This window comes from Strigops habroptila, chromosome 9 (genome assembly GCF_004027225.2).
Source record: "Strigops habroptila isolate Jane chromosome 9, bStrHab1.2.pri, whole genome shotgun sequence".
Classification (NCBI taxonomy): Eukaryota; Metazoa; Chordata; class Aves; order Psittaciformes; family Psittacidae; genus Strigops; species Strigops habroptila.
The window spans coordinates 26962599-26978946 of record NC_044285.2 but is presented as its reverse complement, the minus strand read 5'-3'; the positions used below and the strand labels follow the sequence as shown (position 1 = coordinate 26978946).

Sequence of the window (16348 nt, the reverse complement as noted above, 5' to 3'; positions counted from 1 at the left end):
GTTTAAGTGACACTGAAGATAAGAAAAAACATGAAAACTAAAGGGTAGGTAAGGGGATTTTAAGTATAGTATAAAAGGGGATTTGTGGCACACATAATTCCTCCTTTAAATGTTGATTAAACATAGATTTTTAATTTTTTTTTTTTTTTTTGCCTCTCAATTATAGTTACACATCATCGTTCCTATGCTCCCTGCATCAGTGAGAGCTGAAGGTGCTTGGCATTTTTGTATCTACTTTATGTTTATGTTTTATTCTCACTAACTACATTTCCAACTACAGATGAAAAAGGGAGGCATAAAGCGATGAATGTGCCACAATCTCCAGCATTCTAAGAAAAAAAGCTAATGATTTTCTAGAAGATTGTGGTTTATTCCAACCACAGTCCAAATCAAGCTTTACAAATTGCCAGTTATGACTAGGCGAGCCTGGCTTCTGATCATGTTGTTTCTCACGTGTCTTTGCCAGTAGAAAGTCTGCTGTGAGTATTATGGGATGGAGGACCTTGACTGTTTCTTTTTTTTCTTTTATTTTATTTGTGCTGATGCAATCACTTGTATATTCCAATAAATTACTAATTTTGAGTGAATCATCATTATTAACAGTAACAGAAATTGGTTTTATTCCCACATTTCTGTTCAGGTCCACCTCCACCAAACCCAGCCCTCATGATGGCATTTTTCTTTGAAGCTCGTTTACAGACCTAGGTGGACTAGAACAACCAGCCCTCCTGTTTGCACTCAGGAGGTGGCCTTTCCAAGTGTTTTATCTCATCATTTCTATCATTTGCTCTACCTTCTAGAGAAGAAGACTTAATTCAGCCTATAAGTTCAACAGGATCCCTGAGGGAGGGGGAAGGCAAGGAGGGAGGGAGAGAGGGAAGGATGAAGAGAGGGAAGAAAAATCTCACGTCTTTTTGGGGGTAAATCCCACACATTTTAGTGAACTTTTCCACAGTTATAAATCCAAAGAGTTCCTCAAACACCTCTCCAAGCTGTGCTGCTCACTCTGCCCCAGCATTCCAGAAGAGACCTCTGTACCAACCCTGCACAACTGAAATGATACTGAGATAAATCTGTACCGTTCTCTGGATACCAGATCTGCACTTATTTTTCTTTTGCATGGGAGATCCTGACTCATGCCTGTGGCTGGGTTTGGGCATGTGTGGTGTGTGCTCATCTAGTATTGCTTGTGGCCAGTTAGAAAAATCATATAATCCACCGCAGGTTTAAAACATAATTTAAACCTGCCAAGTCTCATAACTTCCAAGAAGGCAAATTTACCATAAAGAGAATGGTTTCCACTTACTAGATTTTATATTCAGATTTCTGGCACACAGGCTTCCCACCAAAAAAGTCTTTTATGCAAGCACATAATCAATGGAAGCCTTCATTTCACTGTGGTTAGATTTAATGTGATAATGAATATTCTAGTGTCAGCTCTGGCTAAATGGATGGGGTTTCACCTCAGATTCCCTCCTTTAAATATCTCACACAGGCACATGCTTTCTGAGTGGTAAATAATTTAGCAGCACCAGCAGAAGGACACCTGAGATATGTTCAAAATGCAGGCGTATCTGCCTCGCTCATGTACTGCCCCATGTTCCTGCTCTTGTTAACAGCATCAGTAGCACAGCAAAGAGTGTAAAGACTTCGTTACCTATTTATATCTGCCCCTTGCAATGAAGACCACATGGAAAAAATGCATGGCTTCAGCAAGCTGCCTGTGGAAAAGTCTCTGCCGGGTGCACCACAGTCCCATTGGGCTCACTGCTGTTCACCTGGTTCAGGTGGGATGCAGAAGATCTGGGCAGAGAAGCTTGGTGGTGCTGTCCCAGACTAATGCCACAGCTATGAGGAATGCATTCCCTAATTAGTAGCATTTACTTTTGTCCTGGGTTCAGCTATAGCAGTCATTTTTCTCCTTCTTGGTAGCTGCTGTAGTGCTGTGTTTCTGACTTTCAGCCTGGGTACAACGCTGATAACACCGATGTTTTTAGTTGTTGCTGAGTAATGTTTACTCCGACCAAGGACTTTCTCAGTCTCATGCTTTGCCAGGGAGGAGGGGAAGCCGGGATGAAGCAGAGACAGGACACCTGACCCAAACTAGCCAAAGGGGTATTCCATACCACAGCACGTCATGCCCAGTATATAAACCGGGGGGAGTTACCCAGAAGGCCCAGATCACTGCTCGGGTCGGGCTGGGTATCGGTCGGCGGGTGGTAAGCAATTGTATCCTCTCCCCTTGTTATTTCACTAATCGTTATTATTATTGGTGGTAGCAGTAGTGGTTTTGTATTATACCTTAGTTATGGGACTGTTCTTATCTCAATCCGTGGGAGTTACATTCTTCCGATTCTCCTCCCTATCCCTCCGGGAGCGGGGGGAGGAAGAAAGGGGGGAGTGAGCGAGCAGCTGCGTGGTTCCGAGTTACTGGCTGGGCTCAAACCCAAACTTTTATTATCCTTTGCAGAACTACAAATGATATTTTACATTCATTTGAGAGTCTTTCTGCAGTTTGCAAACATTTACCCACCCCATATGAGGCGAATTCTTTATGCTCATTGTAGGGACATAGAATGCAGCTGAATAACATTACTGTGAAAACCTTCGCTGTCATATCTCCCCACCTGTGTCACCATTATTTTTTCCTCATTATCTAACTAGGGCTGCCTGCAGGAGCAGCTTCCCAACATAATTGTTATGGATCTGCTATTTCTTTGGTCTTTTCACCTATTCTGCAGTTATTGGCTGATGTTTTTCCTCTCCTTCCTTTTGCCAGTTTCAAGTTTCCACTCTGACACCAAATGCTTTCCTCTTTTTCTACGGCCGTTAACACTAGGCAGATCAAACAAGCACAAAAATGTTTTCTCAAAAAATAATCATTAAGCATATCGTGTAGTTTAGTTCAAGTGACAGCTGAATATTTGTTTCATTAATAAGTAATTTGCAATTAATTCATGGAGTCATTTCTAAAAGAACATTGTGATGTTTCCATGGTTTTAAAGTGGCAAAGCACTAGTCATTTTTTAACAAAATTTCAGTACAAATTGCTCATAAGCATCCACTAGAAAAATCCAACCTCTGATGAGGAGCGTCCCCATGATGTGGGAACATGGCTTCCATTAGTGCTAGTGGTGAGGCTCCTATATACAATATGCAAATAACTGCAGTATTTAGGATTTGAATTTCAGGCGTGTGAGTGCTCACACTGGTCCTTTAAAATGATTACTAGTGAAATTACCAAAGTTAAGGGGTTTTTTCTTTTAAAGCTCAAAAACAACTCTTCTCCATGCTGGAGGAGTACAGTTTGTTCAACTGATCTCTTTTCAATCAAAAGGATGTACAGTCTAATGATTGTTATCCTGCCACCTGATACTGAAGATGCTCCAGCTCGCAAAGGCTCCTGAGGCTCTAAAATCATGCCAGGGGTTATGGGCCACCCCTCCACCAGATAAGCATTTCTCCTTGGAGGTCCAAGGGGCTCCATCTTTAAGCCTACAAAAGTCATCTTTTGCGCAGGGTGGAATAGGCACTATTTGCACTGATATTTTATTAAGAATTAAATAGCAGTTCACCATCTTTCACAATGTTCTTTCTAACCTTACAAACTGGCATGATTTGGAAATAAATTAGACAGGAAAGTGTTTTTAATCCTGGACACCAACACTCTAAAGCCAGGACCTGATACCTGTCCAGCAAAGAGTAAGGACATTTCTAAGCTACAGAAACAATTACAGTTGTTGCCATATCACCTTCTCAATAACCTTCCCCCAAAATTACAGGTTACAGTTGTCTGTAATCATTAACAGCGTGAAGGAGAGATATGCATTACCAAAGCAACAAACGTCTAATCAGCAGAATGGCAGCAGTGCAGAAGAGAAAAATAGCTACTTAACAAGCAAGTTGCAATAGTTTAATACATATATGTATAGTTAGCAAACCACAGTTGCAAAATTAAAATGTTGGGAAAAGTGAATGTCATAAATTTGTGCCTACTTGGGAATGAAATTTACTAGAATTACACTTTCAGATGGAAGTGCTTACAAGTTTTAATATTGAGCAGCAAGGATACCAGTTATATTAGCAAATGGACACAGGGAACACAACTGAGAGCAGGCAAAAAAAATAAAAATCAAATGTTTGGTTATTTTCAGTTAAAAATGAAGAACTTTTTTTTAACTGAAAAAATGCCCAATTTCAAGCTATCTTAATTGAGTTTAACAGATAGCTAACTTGGTGTCTGGAAAGCAAAGTTCTAGATAGACTCTTCTGTAAAAATCTTTAACTGGAAGGCTTTTTTAATTTGTCAGAAAGTTCAGGTTAAAATGAATATTTTAAAAATTGTTGCAATGCCAGAATTTATGAGCTAAAAATTAATGAAGTTGGATACAAGAATCTACACATTATCTGGCAAGAAAATCTGGAAACAATCAGCTATTTTGAACCTTCCATCAATACACCATGCTTTGCTATACAATGATTTCTGTGATAAGATGTGACTTTGCCTTGAATGCAATTTGCAACCTATTAGCTTGATCCAGTTTCCACTGAAGTAAATGAAAAGATTACCACTGACTTCAATAAAAGCTGGATTAAACTGTTCTCATTCACAGTGGGGGAAAAAAAAAAAAATCTTAATGATTATTTATGCCAGAAATTCCAGTGTAAAAAGCAAAATTGGTGCAAATGTGTTGAAGAATTAGAAGAGAAAAATGAGCAGTTGATGTAAAATATGATTTCACTAAAAATTATAAGATTACTAATTACTGTGAATAAGCTTATAGAAATGCTATAGATGTAATTAAATAGTACAAATATACTTTGAAATCCAATTATAGCAATAGAGCAATGATTGTACAGTTGCATTAAGAGTTAAAATAAAATATGATACCAGCTAAATGGGTATATTAGAAGGGCATTATTAGATTTTCTTGCATTTATCCACCACTGAGTGCCACCAACCCTTCAAGCTAGGGACAAATAGAAGAAAACAGATAGAGGAGGAAGGTTTAGTTTGCTTGCTAAATATAGTCAGTAACAACCGAGATATTTCTACCAGAAAAGATAAAAGGAGATACCAGCTACCAATACATGACCTGCACAACAAATCAAAATACTGAGTCTTATTCACAGTCCTACAGTTCCACCAGAATCATCAACCTTTCTAAGTATCAGACTATAAAAGTAGTAAAACTTGAAAAGTATTTACTGCAAGAAGTTGAAACATCCTAGAGAGAACACAATATACCAATAAAGAGGCAATTATTGCAACCATCAATATTCATCAGTGGACCATCAGAGCAAAAGGTATGCAGATTCGATTAGGAAAAAATACAGCCATGACTATTATTTGGGAGAAGAACATTACTTACAGACAGGAAAGAAGGGCTCGCTTTATTTGTATGTTTAAATAATAATTTGATACTTCACCCATTATGTCAAGAAACTAGCATTTAGAGGAAACAAATATAGGCAATGTCACAGTGAGTCCCTTTCTGATTTAAAACTAGAATAAGTCATCCCTTGTTTTGCTCTCACTTGTTCTTGAAATTTATATTGACTTAAAAGAAAAAAAAGAGAAAAAATACGACATGTATCAGGTTTGCCAACTTTTGAAGCCCGAGGGAAATAGTCACCAAATACCAGAAACTTCCTTAAATCATTTACAACCTTACCTATTCTTAAAATTCAAACATAAACCAGGTACAACTTGCATGGATTTTTTAGTGAGAATTCCCCTCTGATGAACTGGCAAATGCTTCTTTGAGAGGTTTCCCACTAATAAACACCTGCAGTTCATCCCTATTTTGCAGCCACAGGGAGAGGGCTGGTAAGGTTTTCAGTTTATTAAGGTCACACAGACTGTGTCTGCCCCCCCTCCAGGTACATGTTGGTCCATTAGCATAATAAAAAAAGAGGTGGAAAGAACGAAAAAAACCCTGAAAATAGTCATTTATTCTGCTTTTGCTATAATACCAGAAAGCCAAACAAATACCCGCATGCTCAGCTATGCTTTGGTTAAGCAAATCTTGTAAATGTCTAAATTTGCCATTATAGCCATGATTTCTAGAGGGAGATGAAATCTTTACCTCTCTCTATATTGATGGGAGTCTCCCTCCTTCTTTCAGATGCCAGAATAGGGAAGTAGAAGACTATCCCTCTGAAGACTGTATTTTATAATACTCTGATGAGATTCCTTTTGATTTAAGGTTTGCATGAAGGAAGAAAAAAATCCATGTAGTCTGCCAGCTCATCCAACCCAACTTTAATCACTTACTGTGTAGACAGCTATATCTGAGCTAGTCATCTAAAATCCCTTTAAAGTCAACGATGAGAAATAGATGTTTGTAGGATGGAATTAATTGATTGGAAGAAAGAGTGATCTATCATATAAGAATTGTGGCCCATAGGGTTCTGCTTTTACTCATTTACTTTACAGGGAATTCACACATCTGCATTGTAATAGTTATCCAAAAGAGGTGAGAAGACTATCACCAACCTCTATTAACCAATCTCCTTTTTTTAAAAGAAAACCTCTTTTACTGTTCCTCTTCCTTCTGTTTCTACACCTAGTCTCTCCTGGGACATCAGTTCATTTTTTTTACATTAGAAGCCCATTAATCCCTCAAAGAAATGGGTTCATTCATCTGATGACAATGAAAACTTTCGGACCATAGATGACTTCTCACCTTGGCCAGAAGAACTGATTCATGAGGTTTAAAAAACACATTAACAGACAGTTTCATGCCAATTGCCACACAAATTTTCAGAATATGACAGATAAAACTTCCTACCATTCTACCACTGTCATAAGGACACATGGGCCCTTCAGCTCCCAGGACACGTCCAAAGTACACTAGAAAATTGTGAAGGCTACATATGCCTTAAGGAGCTGGGCTGCGATGATTTTATGGAGACAGATAAAAATATTCCCCCTCAAGAGGACGTGGCATATCTATTGACTTGAAAATATAGCAAACTTCAGGGGAAGAATAATTTCTAATAATAAATTTGTCTTCATCAAGTAAGACCCAATGAAGCCAACTTGAAATAAGTTTTGCCAGACCTGAATATTGTGAAGACCCCCAAATGCCTTTCTTTTTCTTGATCTACCACCCAATGGACAGCCCTGTGCAATTCTGTTCTGCTTTTACAAGCTGGTGAACCAGCCTATTTCCTCTCACCCACCAAAGAGCAACCATTGTACTGAAGATCTTTGAGAAATCTGCACACTCTGACATAAGGGAGTAAGTTTTGTTTCATGTTTTCCTTATGCTGGGGCATTCATCTTCAAAGTGCCTCACACACAACCAGGGAGCCTTAGAAGTGTATCAGGGGCAATTCAAAGAGCTTTGCATGGAGCAGGAGGGGGTGTCTGTTCAAAGCTGCAGCCTTGCATCTGCCAGAGAAGAGCAGATTCAAAACCGAAGAGGTCACTTCACCTACCTGTAGTGGGATCTCATATTCAGAAGACTCCAACTAAAAATAAGGCATATTTAGACAGTGTGATAACTGAAACCCTCTAGGCAATGCTCTTTCTCTCTCTCCCTCACACATAGACACATACAGAGCCATGTCTCCTTTAGCGAAAAAAAACACACAAGCCAACAAAAAACAAACAACCAAAACTGTAGGACACATAATAGCCTCCAGAAAACTTACAGATTAGCTCCATCTATAGCATCCCCCTGGTTCGAGCACAAAAGTTCCAATGAGCTGGACCACCACCAACCTCTGCTCAAACCACCTGAAACAAGGAAACTAGAATAAGCAATTGCTTAATATATGATAGAGTGTTAAAACCACTGATTTCTTTCAATTACCTAATCTAATGTCATACAAAGGAAATATTCTGCTTGGTTTAGAAATTACAATTACCTGTTTTGTAGTGAGACCTGGAAGCCCCTGGGTAACATAAGGGCTCTGCTAGGATGGGTGCTGTCTAAACACTGAGTGATACAGACCTGCTTTCCTCAGAATTTATCATTTACATGGCAAATACAGAAAAGCAGGGAAGAAAGTATTGTTCTCCTCATTTTATACATGGAGAACTGAGACAAGGAGCGATGCAGGTTCACATCAAGCAATCAACAGATATTTGATGTCACTGATGAGGTTAAGGAAATCAGAAGCGGGTTTTTAAGTGAAGTAGAAGTGTAAATCTTGCAGGTTATCTGTGAACGATTTGTATCAGGCACTCAATTTTTTTTTTAAATTTTTTTTTTTTAATTTAGCTTAAATCTTTGTAATGCCTGTTTTTTGATAAGATGCAAGTAGCTCTGTGTCTGCAAGGAAGTCTCACATTTGCGACTGAGAAAGGGCAGTTGCATCTACAGGATTTAATCCCACTGTCCTGAATTAACAGAGTCTATCCCTGCTCCCATTGCCATCACACACCTGCAGCTAGCCACCTTCCTCTTCCTTCAAACATTCACTGCTGCAGATACAAACCCCATCTCTTTATACCATTTCTACCATCTACTGTCTTCAAGGACTTATTTTTTTCTGTTTTAAAATAGTAGGTTAAAATGCACAGCATCCTACACTGCTTTCTCAGGCTCCCCTTATTTATATTGTAGTTGTCTTATTAAAAGCTATAAAGCCTTTGGGACAGTCTTTGTCTGAATGGCACTTCACTTATGCAGTTACATTACTCCCTGTATAAGTTTTTATTAGAAGTACCTGGTTTTGTTTTTCTTTTAAACTCAATTTAAACATTGCCTCTGTTGCCCCATGCTTTATTTTGCTGCAGTGTTGACTGTGGTATTTCAAATTCTGCTTGCTTACTCCAAGTTTTGTTTATAACAGCAGGCCAAGATAGACCAAAATTTATATCTAATTCTGCTTCTCATGTAATATTTGTGGGTTTTCAAATTTTTCTCCTTAGCATATGTATTATTAAAGAACCTGATCAAATATACTGGGATCTGGGAGATAATTCCAAAATTTAATTTAATTGTAAAAATATGCCTGTACTACATGTACTCACATATAGCATCATTTGCTACAAGGCGTCTCTCTGGAAGAGCTAACCATTCTGAGACCCTTTCATAACATAAGGCAGCAAGAACACACGCTATGCTGTACAACCTGTTTTCAGCCTGTATTTGCAAGGTGCTTCCTTTTTCCCGTATTTTATTCTCACTTTCATTGCTCTTGCAGTGACCTCACCTGGAGCAATGAGGCTGCAAGCCCTCCACAGGTCTTCACAGAAAGAGCAATTGGTTTATGCCCTGTATGTTTCCCAAGTTATGAAACAGCACAAATGAAGAGCCTCATACTATTTTTCTTCCTGCTGTGTCCAATCAAGCCAGAAAGTATCCCTTACTCAGAAAGAACCTGCAAATTACCTTGGCGTGCCTGACCCACCAGCACTAATACAACATTAGGACTGTTTTCCCCCACTCACTTACATTGTTGGTGCAGTGCTGGCTCTTCTCCTGCTGAGCTCCTCCAGCAGCCTGTGATGCTGCCTGGTTTGAAAGAAAAATCCTGAATGTGAGTGAAATACAAACCTTTGCCACCAAAATATGTTAATTATTTTTTAAGAACTTTTTACATCACTTTACATATTGCAGGGTTGATCCCATATATCTGAGAAGTCCAAAACTGAAATAGATTTAACACAGCTAAGTAATAATCATGGGAAAGCATTTTGAATTAGCCAAGTATAAAGTAAAGCAGTCTATTTTCTTCAAAGAAAGCTAAGGCTACCTTTCATTACATTCAACTACATCAATATAGAGAATTAATGGAAAAGAATTAAAAAGTACAAAGGTAAAACAAGCAGCATTATGGCAATGTTCAGTAGGATAAAACAAATTCCTTACATCGTAGGTACAATTACAGAATTACTAAAAAAAGGAAGAAAGGAGGAATGGAAGGAGGAATTTCATGTACCTTGACCAAACTCACTGCGACAATGACATAAACCTCGGACACTGCAGCACATACATTTTGGACATTAGCCCCCATGTCCCCAACCTCATTGCCAGAGCTCAGATCTGAGCTCTCTATTTCTGTATTTCCTGTTTTCTTCTAGCGTGAAAATGACAATATTTCATAAATGCAAAGTTTTAGATAATGTTGCCTCTCTGTAAGTGTCTTCAAAGTGTGTCTGTACTGTGCCAGACCATTATTTCACTCTACTTCTATCCACATTTTCACTTGCAGGATGTGCCATTCAGCTCTATATCCTTTGAAAGTTTGATATCAAGTTCTTCTATACCTAATTTGGGCTTAATTTGAGGCTGGAGTAAATTGTTACTCAGATGAAGTCAATAGGAACACAGCGACTTACATCAGCATTGTGTCAGTAAATACTGACAAGATTGATCTCAAACTTTTTCAGAACAAGAGATTTTTGAAAATGGATTAAACAACATAAATGCTGAGCTGTTTTGCTAGACTGCAAATGGCATAACACATGCTTTGTGTGACATCTCTGAATTATCCCTTCGTGGTAATGTTGACATTACATTGCATTGACTCATGGAAGAAGCTTAAATACCCTTTTAAGTTTTCAAGACTCTTTGACAAAGCACTATTTCATTAAAAAAATGTTAATGGAATCTAGGAAGCTTGAATATACAGTATAGCCTGCTGGTTTCAAGAAGCTCTGTTCACTGACCAAGAGATGTGACTGCAATAGAGCAATGTAATTCTCATTTTTAGTCCAACAAAAAAAAAAGACCATGTCAAGCAGGACACTCGTCAGTTCAGAAAGGAGGACCCAAGGCTAGTTCTGCAGCACTCCACAAAAGGGCTACCACACCTTCTGCTGGAGAAGGTCAAAACAGCACAAACGAGAAAACATATCATACAAGGTAAACAAGGAGAGACAGTAGGCTCGAATTGACTTGGAGCTAAGGCTTCTTGCATGTGAAAAAGAGAAAGAGCTAGAGAGCAGAATCACAATGCAGAATCCATGCTCTGGGGTCATGTTTGGGAAAAGGGTAGTTATGTGCCTACAACTAAAATCGTTGGCTCTAAGTATCCTGCTGACAACACAAATGGCCCTCAGATAAATACAGGGGTTTATATTTGATTGGCTTACAGCTACAAAGAGATCTGGGTTTTCAGGTTCTTGGTCCAACCCAGAACAGCGACTTGATGATGAGACAGGGGCAGTGCAGGCAGAGCAGATGGCCTCGTCAGATGTCCCTTGTCACTTGCCGAGATGGCAGGGGGGAAAATGCTGCCATGGCGAGGCAGTGCCACATCAGAGATTGGTTTTCACCACAGACAGAACCTTTCACCTGTGAATAGCAGAGGGCAGGTTTCCCTTCCGATGACGGGTGCTTTTCATCACAACACGCAGCCCACAGCTGAGCGGGGAAGACCTGGTCACAGCTAAGCAACGTCCTGCACCACAGATAAAAGATAGTGCTGACACTGGAAGAACAGATGCCTTTTTTCTAATTGTCTTTACTGAGGTCCAATAGAGCAATAGGTTGCTTATGAACAACCACCCACAAATCTTTTTATCAATAGACCTATAACTATTTATAACAGTTATAGTGACATGCTCCAAACACCTTTTCAACATTGAACTCCATATAGATATAATTTGTGAGTTGAATCTTTCCATGAAAGGTGATAGACCTCTTCAAGGGCAAAGTTTACTCACACACTGAATAATCACATTTCTAAAGTTACACTTTTCTGCTGTTTTGTACATCTGCAATTGCTTTAATAATAAGGAAAGTCATTATTAGCAAAAGAGATTGAAAGGGTTGAGCAGAGAAATACTAAACGTCTGTCCATTTGCTTGCTTTCTGCATTTGACAGCATTTTGTATAGCAATAGCTTCCACATTTCCTCCTCAACAATCCATTTCATCTTTTAGATGGACTTACAAAAATAACAAGTAGAAGAAAATCATGTAAGAAAGAAAAGAAAAATTCAGTGCACAAATGCAAAACTTGACTGAGGCATTCAGGAGCTATGTTGCAGCCTGAAATCACTTCTTTTCTTTTTTATTACTTAGATTTCAAGGTAATAAAGCCCATAGTAGTAAAGACAACTTTGCCCAACTTCCCAATAGAAGGAATAGTGAGAAGTTGTCTGGGAAGGGGGGCGGACCCTCTGAGATACATTTGCATTCATCTGTGCAATATATTAAATAAACAAAATAAAATTTAAGAGAGATGCATATACAAATAACAGAATCAATCAAAAATGACAAAGCTGTGAAACATGCTAAGGCACATGAAAAACAATGAGGTGGTTGGTGACAGCCAACATGGTTTCACTAAGGGGAAATCCTGCCTGACCAATTTGGTGGCCTTCTATGATGGGGCCATGGAACTGATGGAAAGTGGCAGAGCAGTTGACATCATCTATCTGGACTTGTGCAAAGCATTCAACACTGTCCCGCACGACATCCTTGCCTAAAATTGGAGAGACATCAATTTGATAGATGGACCACTCAGTGGATAAAGAACTGGCTCGATGGCCGCACACAAAGAGTTGTGGTAAATGGCTCGATGTCCAATTGGAAAACAGTAACGAGTGATGTCCCTCGGGGATCGATGTTGGGACCAGTCCTGTTCAACATCTTTGTCGGCGACATGGACAGTGGGATTTAGTGTGTCCTCGGCAAGTTTGCCAACAACACCAAGCTGTGTGGTTCGGTTGACACCGGAGGGAAGGGATGCCATCCAGAGGGACCTTGACACGCTTGTGAGGTGGGCCGATGCCAACCTTATGAAGTTTAACCAAGCCAAGTGCAAGGTCCTGCACCTGGGTTGGGGCAATCCCAGGCACAGCTACAGGTTGGGCAGAGAAGAGATTCAGAGCAGCCCTGCAGAAAAGGACTTGGGGGTGTTGGTTGACGAGAAGCTTAACATGAGCCGGCAGTGTGCGCTTGCAGCCCAGAAAGCCAACCGTATCCTGGGCTGCATCAAAAGCAGGGTGACCAGCAGGTCGAAGGGGTGATCCTGCCCCTCTACTCTGCTCTCCTGAGACCTCACTTGGAGTATTGTGTACAGTTCTGGTGTCCTCAACATAAAAAGGACATGGAGCTGTTGGAGCAAGTCCAGAGGAGGGCCACAAGGATGATAAGAGGGCTGGAGCACCTCCCGTGTGAAGACAGGCTGAGAAAGTTGGGGCTGTTCAGCCTGGAGAAGAGAAGGCTCTGTGGAGACCTCATAGCAGCCTTCCAGTATCTGAAGGGGGTCTACAAGGATGCTGGGGAGGGACTCTTCCTTAGGGACTGTAGTGGTAGGACAAGGGATAATGGCTTCAAACAGGGGAAGTTCAGACTAGATATAAGGAAGAAGTTCTTTACAGTGAGGGTGGTGAAGCACTGGAATGGGTTGCCCAGGGAGGTTGTGGATGCTTCATCCCTGGCAGTGCTCAAGGCCAGGTTGGACAGAGCCTTGGGGGCCATGTTTTAGTGCAAGGTGTCCCTGCCCATGGCAGGGGGGTTGGAACTAGATGATCTTAAGGTCCTTTCCAACCCTTACTATTCTATGATTCTATGATTCTACGTCCGTGCTCGTGTACGGATGACTGGATTAAAGGGTGAAGTAATCCAGGTGTTACTGAGGGGGCCTCATGGGACTGCGCTCTGCACCTGCCATCACCTACACCATTGGCAGTTTTGCCTCCAGCATTGATGGGATTGGGACTGAGTGTTATAAAGGAAGAAGGAAATCCTCAGCTGACATGTTTGACTGATGGACAAAGGGCTTATTCACTAGCTGAAATCAAGCATTTTGGTGCAATAGCAAAGCTTCATACACATTACCCAATTCCTATGTAACTAAGTGCAAAGTGATACTGATGGCCATTGCTTTTGCCAGGTTAATGCTCTCCTTAACAACATCTCACCTCTTGGTTTTGTTTTCTTTTTGTTGGGTTGGTTGTTTGTTGTTTTTCTTTAAACTCAAGTAAATTACCTTTGCCTCGTGAGGTGTACAACAACTACAGTATTAATTGCAGTCTGGTGCCCCAAAGAGAAGAATAATACTCTTGTAGAAAGGAACAAAAGATTTTGTGCCAGGCTGAATGCAAAGTGCAAGATGATTTACCTTTCCCACTACCTTGCTTGCTTTCAAAAGGAGCAGAGAAAGGCTGCACCACCTGAAGAGTGTTTGGCTGCACTGCAGCAATGCAGAAGAGCCTTGTAAATCCACTGCTTGGGGCACTCGTTCCAGCACAAGGCAATACCACCTTTCAATTCACCACCAAAACACATGAGAAAAGTGCCCAGAGCACATCCTTGGCAGGCAAATCATCCCCCTAGACTGTTCTCCAGATGTGGCTGGTGGAGTGCACTTCTTCAGCTGAACGAGTTTCCTCAAAATCCCGATGTAACTAAATAAAAAGACAGAGGCTCTTCTAGAATAAGCAAATAAAGTCCTGAACAGTGGCTATGGTAATGCCCATACCAGAATCAGCAGAGTTTTACCTCTGCATACAAGAAATACTGCCTGTGAGCAGAGGATCTAGCTGAGATTTCAGGGCTCAATATTCCTGCTCATATGAAAATGCTATAACCTAATAAAAGAGAAAGGAAGAACACATGGAACGTTCCTCAAAGGTTTCCTGAGGTTTCTTTTTCTTACTATTTTTAGTACAAAATAAAATAAAAGGACTTAGAGAAAAAACAAAATTCAGGGGTATTATAGGAAGAAAGACATTTTAATCTTGACTGCAAAGTATTGCACTCAGTCAAGGACACTGAACTTTGTGATCTCGCTGGGGTCGCGAATTTTCCAGATGAATTAACAGACATCCATTGAGCTGCAGTGACCAAGCATGATTTTCATCCTGGCTGAGGAGCTGCCTCACAACGTTCGCATCCCACTGCCAGGAAAGCATCTCCCACCCTCCAGATAGCATTGGTCAAAGCCCTCTGTGAATAACCACTTTATAATGTGAGACACTCACTATGCAGTGGGTCACTGGTAGCAGGGTTGAAAAAGGGACATTCAGATCTAAAATCACAAGCCTCTATAGTCAACACTGAAAAAATCAGCTCTGTCTCAAAGGCTCTTACAGACCTAGGAGGATCAACATGTTCAAAGAACAGACTGCTGCAGTATGTTAGCAAAGGTTAGGGAAAGCTGAAAACCTTAAGGTCTTGCAAATCAACCTGTGTATTGCACAAAAGTTTCTCCTCTTCCAAACCTAAGACAAATGCAGGTTGTATTTGTCATACTTTTAGAGAAATCTTTAATAAAACTCTCGCTCTCTTTTGAACAAGACTACAACACTCCAGAGATACAAAGACAACTGGAAGCCAGGAGCTCTGCAGAAGGGGCGTTTTACTTCTAAAACACACTTCTTTCCCCTTATGATTACACAAGATTTCTAGTACCCTGTCAACTCAGTATTCTTATGCCCATATTTTTCTTCAGCTGCCACATTTACCCACAAGTTCTGTGAGCATAAATTAAAGAAAAAACAAAGACTTAAATAAAAATCCCTCAACTACATCTGCAATTGTGCAATTGCACTAACATAAAACTCACTAGACACAACTGGCACTACATGGTAGGATTTTTCTTTCCCATTCATAGGAAGGAGCGGAGCTGAGCTATAGCTCACTCTCCTGCCTGCCGTTCAGCTCCTCAAGGAGGACTTTCATTACTCCAGAAGAAAAACACCTGTGTAGTACCAGGCACTGCTGATTTTCTTGAGGCAAGAGAGTATTTGCTATATCTAGTACAATTATAGGAATCAGTCTTTTTGGTTTTGGGGGTTTTTTTCCATCTCTGGATGGGTCTTTAAGTCAAAAGATTAAAGAACTGGGAAGAGGTATACAAAAACTGATAGTCCCAACACAGAGACTTTCCAATTGTAAATACTTATCATTCTCAGCATAATATGCAACCTGCAATATACTGTTCTGTTTCAGGCACATTTATGCACCCTATAGAATTTACTTTATGCTGCTATTATTCCTAAAGAACTTCAGATTACTTTGGATCCATCATCATTCATCATGTCAGCCACTGTACGGATAGTTACACACACTTTGTCTGCCCAGTTTTATCCAATTACTAAAACCCCAAGTTTTAGTAATTTTCACTGGTTTGAAGAAATTATAGAGCTCTTATGCATATTTATAAATTATATCCTAACTTATATCCATTTTCTGTGAAAACCAACCAGTGCTTTAGAGATATATTAGGTCTTCTGATGCTGGTACCACCATAAAAAGGGCATCCTAAATCTTGTCTTGTTCCTTGTAGCTTAGATTTCTCTGTTCTTTCTGTTTACTGGGATTTAAACTTAAGGAGAAGTGGGTTTGTTGTTGTTGCTGATAACTGCATTCCCAAGGGCTAACAATTGATTTGTATGGTGGGTCTTCCTCTTTTTGGATGTTCAGCAGTCT

The 16348-nt window shown here is 40.1% G+C and overlaps 1 long non-coding RNA gene across 6 annotated transcripts in view; it reads right to left on the bottom strand.

Annotated features, from left to right (window-relative positions):
• LOC115612884 overlaps positions 1–16348 on the bottom strand; it is an 88806-nt gene that overhangs the window by 28201 nt on the left and 44257 nt on the right. For 5 of the 6 annotated variants that reach the window (XR_003993195.1, XR_003993192.1, XR_003993194.1 and 2 more), the window contains 2 exons: positions 9414–9473; positions 7663–7747 (listed from right to left, as the gene is read on the bottom strand). The exons of the other annotated variant lie outside the window; for it this stretch is intronic. This is a non-coding gene — a long non-coding RNA (uncharacterized LOC115612884). The remainder of the gene's footprint in view (positions 1–7662; positions 7748–9413; positions 9474–16348) is intronic. 6 annotated transcript variants of the gene reach the window in all.